Source organism: Solanum verrucosum, unplaced genomic scaffold, assembly GCF_900185275.1.
Source record: "Solanum verrucosum unplaced genomic scaffold, falcon-dt-bn FXZP01001304.1, whole genome shotgun sequence".
Classification (NCBI taxonomy): Eukaryota; Viridiplantae; Streptophyta; class Magnoliopsida; order Solanales; family Solanaceae; genus Solanum; species Solanum verrucosum.
The window spans coordinates 282064-292635 of NW_026019519.1; positions in this window are offsets into that span (position 1 = coordinate 282064).

The following is a 10572-nucleotide window of genomic DNA, read 5'->3' on the forward strand; positions in this document are numbered from 1 at the left end:
GTTAGTTTAGTAGATTTGGCAGAGCTTGACAAGATAAATTTCAAGTCATACTTAGGATGGATTGACTAAGTTCTTGTTATGCCTCTATCAATTGTAGAACTCTGGTAGTAAAATTTCAATTCCCAAATGAGCGTATCCTAGAGTGGAAGGAGGGAAATTCTATGACTATAGGTCAATTTGTTTCTTACCTAAAAGCTGGGAAAATGATATCAAAGGGTTGTGTCTACCATATAGTGAGGGTGAGGTATGTGGAGTCCGAAACTCCTACTCTTAAGTCGGTCCTGGTTGTAAAAGAGTTTCCGAAAGGGAAATAGACTTTGGGATTGACCTTCTTCCCGATACCCAACCTATCTCTATTCCTCCTTATAGAATGGCTCCGGCAGAACTTAAGGAGTTGAAGGAACAGTTAAAGGACTTTTTGGATAAGGCTTTCATCCGACCGAGTATCTCTCCATGGGGTGCTCCAGTGTTGTTTGTTAGGATAAAAGATGGATCACTTCGTATGTGCACCAATTATAGGAGGGTGAACAAAGTAACCATCAAGAACAAGTATCCTCTTCCGAGAATAGATGACTTATTTGATCAACTTCAAGGGGCAATTTATTTCTCTAAAATTGATCTCTAGTCGGGTTATCACCAATTAGTCTTGAAAGAGGAAGATATTCCAAAAATGGATTTTAGAACCCGATATGGTCATTATGAGTTTTTGGTAATGTCGTTGGAGTTGACTAATGCTCCGGCGGTGTTTATAGATTTGATGAATATGATGTTTAGACAATACCTTGATATGTTCGTAATTGTGTTCATAGATGATATTTTGATTTATTCAAGGAGTGAGGATGAGCATATGGATCATTTGAGGATTGTATTGCAAATCCTTAAAGACCAACAACTTTGAGCAAAGTTTAGTAAATGTGAATTTTGGTTAAGGTCCATAACTTTCCTTGGCTATATTATTTTAAGCAAGGGTATTGAGGTAGATCCGAAGAAGATGGATGCGGTCAAGAGTTGTCCTAGACCTCTATCACCGATAGAAATTAGAAGCTTCTTGGATTTAGCCGGTTACTATAGAAGATTTGTTGAGGGGATTTCCTCCATTACATCTCCATTGACGACTTTGACTCGAAAGAAGGCCAAGTTTATATGGTCGGATGCTTGTGAGAAAAGTTTCTATGATTTGAAGGATAGACTTACGTCCGCTCCGGTTTTGACCTTACCGGAATGTACAAATGGCTTTGTGGTATATTATGACGCCTCTAGAGTGGGGTTGGGATGTGTGCTTATGCAAAACGGTAAGGTGATTGCCTATGCTCCAAGGCAACTAAATGTTCACGAGAAGAACTATCCTACCCACGACCTTGAATTAGTGGCGGTGGTGTTTGCCTTAAAGATTTGGAGCTGTTCTTTGTATGGGGTCCATGTTGATGTTTTCACCGATCATAAAAATTTACAATATGTGTTTACCCAAAAGGACTTGAATCTTCTCCAAAGAAGGTGGCTAAAATTGTTGAAGGACTATGATATGAGTGTTCTATATCACCCTGGAAAAGCGAATGTAGTAGCGGATGCTTTTAGTCGACTATCGATGGGTATTGTTGCACATGTAGATGAGGATAGAAAAGAGTTGGCCCGAGATGTCCATAGGTTGGCCCGATTGGGTGTGCGATTGGTAGAATCCGCCAAAGGTGTTGTTATGGTTCATAAAAGGTTAGAATCGTCTTTTGTAGCTGATGTTAAAGCAAAGCAATGTCTTGATCCGACTTTGGTAGAATTGAAAGAAGTGGTACTTAGAAAGTCCGTTGAGGCTTTCTCCCAAGAGGGAGATTGTATCCTTAGATATCAAGGTCGGTTATGTGTTCCAAATGCTGATGACTTGAGGGAACATATCTTGACTAAACCCATAGTTCTCGATATTCTATTCATCCAGGAGGCACCAAGATGTACCATGACTTGTGGGAGGTCTATTGGTGGAATCGGATGAAGAAGGATATTGTGGGATTTGTGGCCAAATGTTCAAATTTCCAACAAGTGAAGGTTGAGCATCAGAAATCGGGAGGTTTATCCCAAGACATTCGTATTCCTACTTAGAAGTGGGAAGATTTGAATATGGACTTCATAGGGTTGCCACAAACTTGGCACTAATATGATTCAATTTGGGTTATAGTAGACCGAATGATGAAGTCGGCCCATTTCATTTCCATCAAGATTTCCTACTCGACAGAAGATTATGCTAAGTTGTATTTGAGAGAGATGGTGAGGTTTCATGGAGTTCCCTTGTCCATTATCTCCAATAGAGGTACTCAGTTAACTTCACAGTTTCGGAAGACCTTCAAAAAGAGTCTTGGCACGAAAGTTAAGCTTAGCACAACTTTTCATCCCCAAACCGATGAGCAAGTGGAGCGTACTATCCAAACATTGGAAGACATGTTGAGGTCTTGCATAATTGATTTCAAGGGAAATTGGGATGACCATTTGCCTTTGATTGAATTTTCCTATAACAATAGCTACCATTTTAGTATTGGTATGGCTCCATTTGAGGCTATTTATGGTAGGAGGTGTAGATCTGCTATAGGATGGTTTGAGGTTGGTGAGGTTGCTTTGATATGACCCGAGTTAGTTCATAAGGCCATTGAGAAAGTTCAACACATTAGAGAGAGGTTGAGAATGACCCAAAGTCGACAAAAGTCGTATGCCAATGTTAGAAGGAGAGACCTTGAATTTGATGTGCATGATTGGTTTTACTTGAAAATCTAACCCATGAAGGGTGTAATGAGATTTAGTAAGAAAGGGAAGCTTACTCCCCGTTTTGTATGCCGATATCAAATTTTGAGGTGTGTTGGTAAGGTTGCATATGAGCTTGATTTGACAAATGAGTTGACGTCGATGTATCCGGTTTTCCATGTCTCTATGTTGAAAAAATGTGTTGGAGATCCGAAATCCATAATCCCCTTAGAAAGGTTGGGAGTGAAAGAGAACCTTTCATGTGAAGAAGTTCTAGTTGAGATTCTAGACCGGCAAGTTAAGAAATTGAGGAACAAAGAAGTTGCTTCCGTGAAAGTGTTATGGAGAAACTATCTAGTTGAAGGTGCTACTCGGGAGGCCGAGGACGATATGATGTCCCGATATCCTCATATTTTTCCTCCTACTCTAACTTGAGGTAATGAATTCCTCTTGGTTTTCTTTTGTTTGAGGTCATGTGTGTTTATGTGTTTCCATGATTTCTTTAAATTGCATGATCATGACGAAGCTTAAGTTTTGAAAGAAAAATTGCTTATGTGAATTGTTTTCCTCATGTGTTGTGCATTGAGTATTAGTTGCCTATAGACTTCATGAGATGAGTTGATGAACATGTTTTAGATATGCTTTTTGAGGTTGAATTGCATATGAGCTACATGATATGGTGTTGAGCATGTTTGAAGTTTGGAGATGATAGTACCTCGTTGAAGTAAGAAAATTTAAATTTCATGCATATTGGGTTGTTAGACGTAGTTCCTACTTCCTTATAGTGCATTGAGTATGTTTAGCTTGGAGATGATGTTTCCTCCTTAGTTGTGTGCATTTTGATGTGTTGCATGCGTGATGGGTTGCTAGTCTAGAGTTTTTTTGTCTAGGAACGTGCTTAGAATGTCATTCGAGGACGAATGATCCCAATGGGGAGATAATGTTATAACTTGGATTCAAAATAGAGGATAACATGTTAGAACTTCAAGGTGCCACCCCTCAAGGACCAACCATGGGTCAATGGGGAAGCACCAAGAAAACTGCACAAAAACAATTAACCACGCCAGGACCCACGCCCCGTGGATGAATCCACGACTCGTGGTTGGGGGAGTCGTGGATGGCTCAGAACTCTCTGACCACGAACGACACTTGAACAGGATGGACCGTAGGTCAATCTACGGTCAATCAGTCGGGGTCTCGTGGGTCAGGCCTGACAGTTAATTTAGAGACTTATGGGTCCTTTCCAGTTTTTATTAAATCGAAGTGGTGTCATTTTGCCTAAGTCTAAAACACCTATATAAGTATTTCTAACCCCAAAAATTTCCTCATTCAAGTCATTCTCTCAAACCCCAAAAGAAAACCCAAAGCTCTTCTCAAAAATTTTCTCTCTAGAAGTTGGAAGAAGAGGGAAAAAGTTGAAGCTAATGTCAAGTCAAGTCAAGTCTCCAATCTTCAAGCTTGTGAGGGATTTGTAATCAAGGTATGCTGGCTTTTCATCCATGTGTTCCTTTCTCCAATAGAGTCCCCTAGAATTCCACAATTTGAAGAAGAATTTCCCCAATTCTAGTTAGGGTTTCTTCCAATGTTGTGGGTTATGTTGAATGCTGATCCAATTGAGTGGATTATGATTGTTTATGATTGAATTTATAGGATTACATGTTTTTAGGATGAAATTACATGTACCCATACCTATTCCATGTTTCTAATCTAGAGTTGATGAAATTGGGTTTGATGCCTTGAAGGGAAACTTCATGGGTTTGGATATCACCTTATAGGATTGATGAATTATGACTAGAGTTGCTTGAGATGGAAGCATATATGATGACTATGATGTTAATTGTTTGAGAGTAAAGCCTAGACTATGAATTGTTCATTCTTGATGATGTAGTATGGAAAGGATACTTCCCACAATGAATTGCTACGCATGATTGTATGAATATGAAAGGTTTACTCATATGAATGATTCTAGGTTGAAAGGACTGCTCACCTAAAATGAATCTAGACTAAAATACGAGATGAATTATTAGGCTAGAGGCGACTACCTTTGACCTCTATATTGAAGGATATGTGGTGATTTCCCATACTCCTTAGAATTAAAGAAGAGGTGATTCCCCACATTCTTATTATGATGAATGGACATGAAGAGTACCCATGATCCATATGAGATGATGTGGAAGTGAGTACCCGTGTCATATGATATGATTGTGGAGGCGAGTACTCACGATCTTATAGTAAGTAAGGCAAGAGGTGAATACCCATTAGCCTTTGTAAGCTAGGCATTATGGCGAATCCCTATATATTTAGAAGTAAGTATGAATGATATGATTGTGTTATGAAGATGATTTGTTTGGAGTGTTGCTAGATATGCCTTTGATGAGGTAATCTTGACTAGAGGCGGATGACCTACGTCTTGACTAAGGTTAAGTGAGGTTACTTAAGGAAGTATTCCTCTTCCATTATGATGCTTATTATGTATTGATCATGGTTATGCCTTATGTCTTGAGTATACTAATGCTTATGTCTATATTGTTTATGCTAGCCATTATATTTAGTACATCTTTTTACTAACATATACTCTTGCCTACATTCATATCAAATGTAGGGTCCGGCGCTCTCGATTCACACACTTGTGGCTAGGCTCTTAGTTGATCAAGGAAGTGAAGCTTTGGTGAGTCCTCATTGTATTCGAGGATTGGATCACCCTTTTATCTCTTTTATGTCTTTCTTTTCATGTTGTACTATTGTATGGGCTGCGTCCCAAGATTTTATCTCTTATGTTAGATGGTTTTAGACAATGATGTTAGACTTCCGCTCGTTTTATGAAAGACTCTGATTGTGTTTGAAAATGTTTTAAATTTCCGCACCTTTTCTATTACTTTATGTTATGATATGCTAAGTGGCTTGTATGAGGCCTCTCAGGGTCTTATATGTCTTGTTACATCTAGGGGGTACCCAGGGGTCATTACACCTACCCTTTCTCCGGTCCTTGTGGTGGTTGGAAACAAGATAGGTTCTATGCTCTTCAAACTCGACAAGATTATGAGGGTTCCCCGAATGCGGTAATTGGTAAGTTATGGTCATTTAGCTATGGTTTTGCATTGTTTAGTATTGAGTGTTTCATTGTCTATGGTAAGACTCCATGTATCGTGATTGTGTTTGGATGTGTAATTGAAATCCTTTTGGAAACGTCTTAAGATTTTACTTATGTCAATGGTTTAGTGGTTGTTAAGACTTTGGTGTTATATATGGGTTGATGGAGATGGATTGGAAAAGACTAGTGGGGTTTCCTCCCAAGGGGGAGATAGTGTGTTTCATGGTTGGTATGTTAGTAGAATTATGTTGGTTTGGTGAGTGAAAGTTTGGAGGCGCTGTGACTTCTTAGTATACCTATCTCTTTTCTTTGTCTTCGAGTCTTGCTTGAGGTCTTAGCCCTCATGGTTCACTCTTTAGGATTCATATTTCTTAGTCATCCCCATGATTCCTCATGCATGCATGCTCATGAAAATTTTGATTTCCCAAAATATGATTTAGTTTAATTGATTGATTTCTTCATGGTTATGTGCATTTGAATATGAGTTGCATATAAACCTTATGAAAAGATGTTTTTAATATGCTTTAGCTTGGAGTGAAAATTCACTCCTCGATATGTGCATTTATGTGATTGCATTAATGTTGGGCTTCTAGGTCTAGTTCATATATTCCTTATGATGGTTTGAACATGTTTTATCATGGAGTCGACGTTCCTTCTTGGTTTTGTGCATTTTGATGAAGTTGCATTAATGATTGGGTTTCTAGTTTCTCTCCTACTCTTTTCGTGCTAGTTTGAGTTCCATTCGAGGACGAATGCTCCCAAAGGGGAGATATTGTAACACCTCGGATTCGAGAAAGCCTAGGAAGGGGTGTAACAGACTTGTTAAGACCCAAAACTAGACCATGAGACTCTCCACGGAGCCCTAGACGGGCCGTGAAGGGGACCACGGTCCGTTATGGTGCTCGTGACAATGAGGCAGAACCTGCCCCAAGAAGGTTCCCTCCCACGAACCCCTAGACGGGTCGTGAAGAGGGAGACGGGCCGTACAAGTGGCCATGAAGGGGTAAAGTTCAGTAGGGGTTCTTCTCGAGCCACCGGTAAAGGATCACATGCATAAAAATGGCCCGTGAATCTTCACACAGACTGTGAAGTCGTCCGTGAAGGGTTTTTATTAGACTTAGAATTTAGGGTAAACTTCAAACAATAATATCTTTTAGCACAAAATGAATTAGGTTTCCGATGACCTATCAAATTAAAGATCTTTGAGTCCTCTTTCCAACGCCACCAAGGTTGCCCAATTCCAAGCTTGGAGTAAAAACCTATGCCCCAAAAAGTGAAGCCTTGTCAAGTAGAAATTCTTCAAAACCCATTTGATGGGCCGTGGTGGTCATGACGACCCGTTTTGGCTTTCCAGTGAGCCAATTCGGCAGTTTTTAAGTCATGGGTTGCTTGGTCTTTTCCCAATTGTTTTAACTCAATACTACGTCATTTTGCCTTCTACCCAAATCCCTATATAATGATTTTAAACCCCCAAATCACCCAAACTAAATTCATTTTCTTAAAATCTCAAAATAAGATCAAGCTGTTCCTCAAATATTTCTCTTCTAGAAGTTGATGAAGAAAGCTAAGGTTTCATAATCATGCCTCCAAATCCTCCGTTGCTTCCAAACTTTTGGCATCAAGGTATGATCATTTTTCATCCATGGAGCCCTTTCCTTTATGGATTTCCCAAATTCTCCAATTTACAAAGTAAGAATGCCCCAATTGAGTTAGGGTTTTCTTCAAATATCATGGATTCCTTTCAATGTTGATTTATTTGATTGATTTATGAAATTTTATGCATGAATTGAAGTAATTGCATGTTTTTAAGATGAATCCCCAGAACCCATACATAACCCATGTTTTCTAAGTAATGTTGATATAATGTGGGTCTTGAACTAAGAAAGTTAAATTTATGAAAATATGCATATCTTCTCTTTATGAAATTGATGTAAATGAATTTGAAGATGCTTTGACTTTGAAGACATGATGAACCTTATGAATTATTGAAAATAAAGCATGTTCATGAAAGTGTATTTATGACTCAAGAAAGCTTATGGATGAGATTGCCTATATGTTCTATTAAGCTTGGCCACATGACATGAATGACATCTAGATTTGCCGTCAATGCTTTTCAGGCTATTTTCCTAAATTAGGTCTTGATTAGTATGGTATCCGGATATGCCATCAATGATTAGATACCACGATTTCAAAACTATTTCCATTAGTATTAGGGGCGTCTCTAGTAGGAAGTGAATGAGTATGGACCTTAGAAGCTATTATGAAAAGATCATGGACGGTGTAAGGTTTTTTCACGCATGGTATAAGGAGCTATCCGATGATAAGACAAGTGGAGACTACCCATGTCTTTTAAAGATAAGACAAGTTAAGATTAGTAACTACTCCGTGAGATTTATGCTTAGCATCGAGAGGATATTGAGATGGAAGCTCTCCCGAGTTGAGGTCGAGTTTCTAGTAGAAATCTCCTTATCCGGTACCTATGTGCCCCAATAGGATGAGCTAGTGGATCCACTTTAGCTCAGATTCATGGTCCTACCTTGGCAAGTAGGACAACCCTTTTCGGTGTGGGAGACACCGGGGGATAATGTTATTCCTCACATGTTATTTATGTCGGTTAATGCAAATTCCCACAATAATAATTAACTAAGGTTACTCTAAGAAGTATCTCACATGTGTTCAAAGAGGATTTTACCTGCATTGATCATAATTAGGATTATGTTTTCTAACTTCTTATCTTATGTATTAACTTGGTCGTTGCATATCATGAAAATGTCCTTTTTAGCATGATTTCATACTTTTATTCATGGCTGTCATACTTAGTGCATTTTTGTACTAACGCATACTCTTGCCTACATTTCTTATCCTAAAATGTAGGTCCGACGATTTCGATTCGCACCTCCGTGGCTAGAAATCTCATATAGAAGATTGAAGATTTGTGAGGCCTCATATTCCAAGGACCAAGCCTTTATTTCATTATGTTTTCTCATTTTGGTATTGAAGTTGATGTACAGGCTACGCCTCGATCATTTCTTATGTACTTGATGGCTTTGAGACGATGTTTTAGATTTCCGTTTCTTTTTTTAAAACTCTATGTTTTGAAATTTGTCTTTTAAATCTTTTAAACTCTATTATCTTGTATGATGTACACTAAGTTTCTTGTATGAGGCCTTTCACGGTCTTGTTTGCCATGTTACGCCTAGGGGCTACCTTGGGTTGTGATAATGAGTTTGTGTAGATTTCATGATTGTAGGTAGAGTAAGAGTTACTAGTATTGATGAGTTAGAGTATACTTTAACCAGAAATGAGGTTATGTCAATGTAACATTGGCCAAGTATACGTGTTGAATAAAAGAGTTGAGTATTCATGAGGTGATAGATCTAAGCTAGGCTTATTATTTGTAAGGAGAGCCCATGATATTCAGAGGATTATTGAACTAATTAAGTAATGATGTATAGTGAATGGGTAAATAGTACTTGAGTTCTGGAATGGAATGTGACGATAAACTGTATGTATGTAAACTTAGAGATAAAGATTGACTACTTGTCATGAGGTCTTACTGGGTGACTGTTTTGATAACACTCAACTACACCTTATCCAATTCTAAGTGTAGTTGGTCTCTAACAACTATAAACCCAACTAAGAGTTGGGGTCGATCCCACAAGGAGTGATACAGTAGATAATTCAATTAGGAAGTAGAGATGTGTCGTAATCGTTTGTAGAGGTAACACATTCGCAACATTAAAACAAATCACAAAGTTTCAACGATTAATATCAAATGGGGGGGGGGGGATTTGGGTAACCAATTTAAGACAACTAACACGGGAAGTAAACAAGTAGTGATAGGACTTTGGGAGCGTGATCGGTTCAATGTTAATTTCTTGTAATGGGTAATTACTAGCTACTCAAAAGTGTTGAATCTTAGTGGGTAGGCTAGGTTTTGAGTGCAATATAAATTTCTCAATCAACTATTGCATTTCAAGTGAGTTCTTTCGAATCACTACAAGCATAACACAACCAAGCAACAAAAATCCTTTATTAGCCCACTCTTTTGAGCTGGGTATGTAAAGACGCAATCAAACCAACTTTCTCAAGATATATTTTAAAGACACAATCAATATAATCATCAATTTATCATTCTATTCTATTATCTCTTTCTCAAGAAAGTATAGAGAACTAAGCTAGAATTGCATTTGCAACTACAATTCGTCAATTAAACCAAAAACAATTAATTGAACCCACTTCAAAATAACTTTAAAATCACTAACACCAATTAGATAATTAAAGCATTCAACTACATAATCAAACTGCCAAAGTAAGGGGTTTTAGCCAAACATTATAAAAAATAAGAAATCATTACCAACGAAGTTTTCCATCTGATTGCTAACGATCCGCAATTCTAAACGTTGAAATTCAAGCTAAATTACCACAATCTCTAAATGTTTACTCAAAACGCAAGGACAATGTTCTAGAGTGTAAAACTCAAAAGCCCCAGAAGTAAACAATGTGGGAACTCCTTTTCTTCTTTTTAAAATTGCATTTATACGTTCTCAAAATTGCCCGTATTTTTTGATTAACACATCATTCGGCTTATGCAAGATTACTAAGGTCTTTCAAGGCCTATAACAGGTTGAGGGTAAAGGTATGATCATTTTGGATTAATGCTTATATCTTCATGAAGCATGGCTTGAATTTCACTCTTTTCATCTTCACAACCCACCCAAGGTATATTCAAGCACAAAAGTTCTTGGTTGACTCATCAG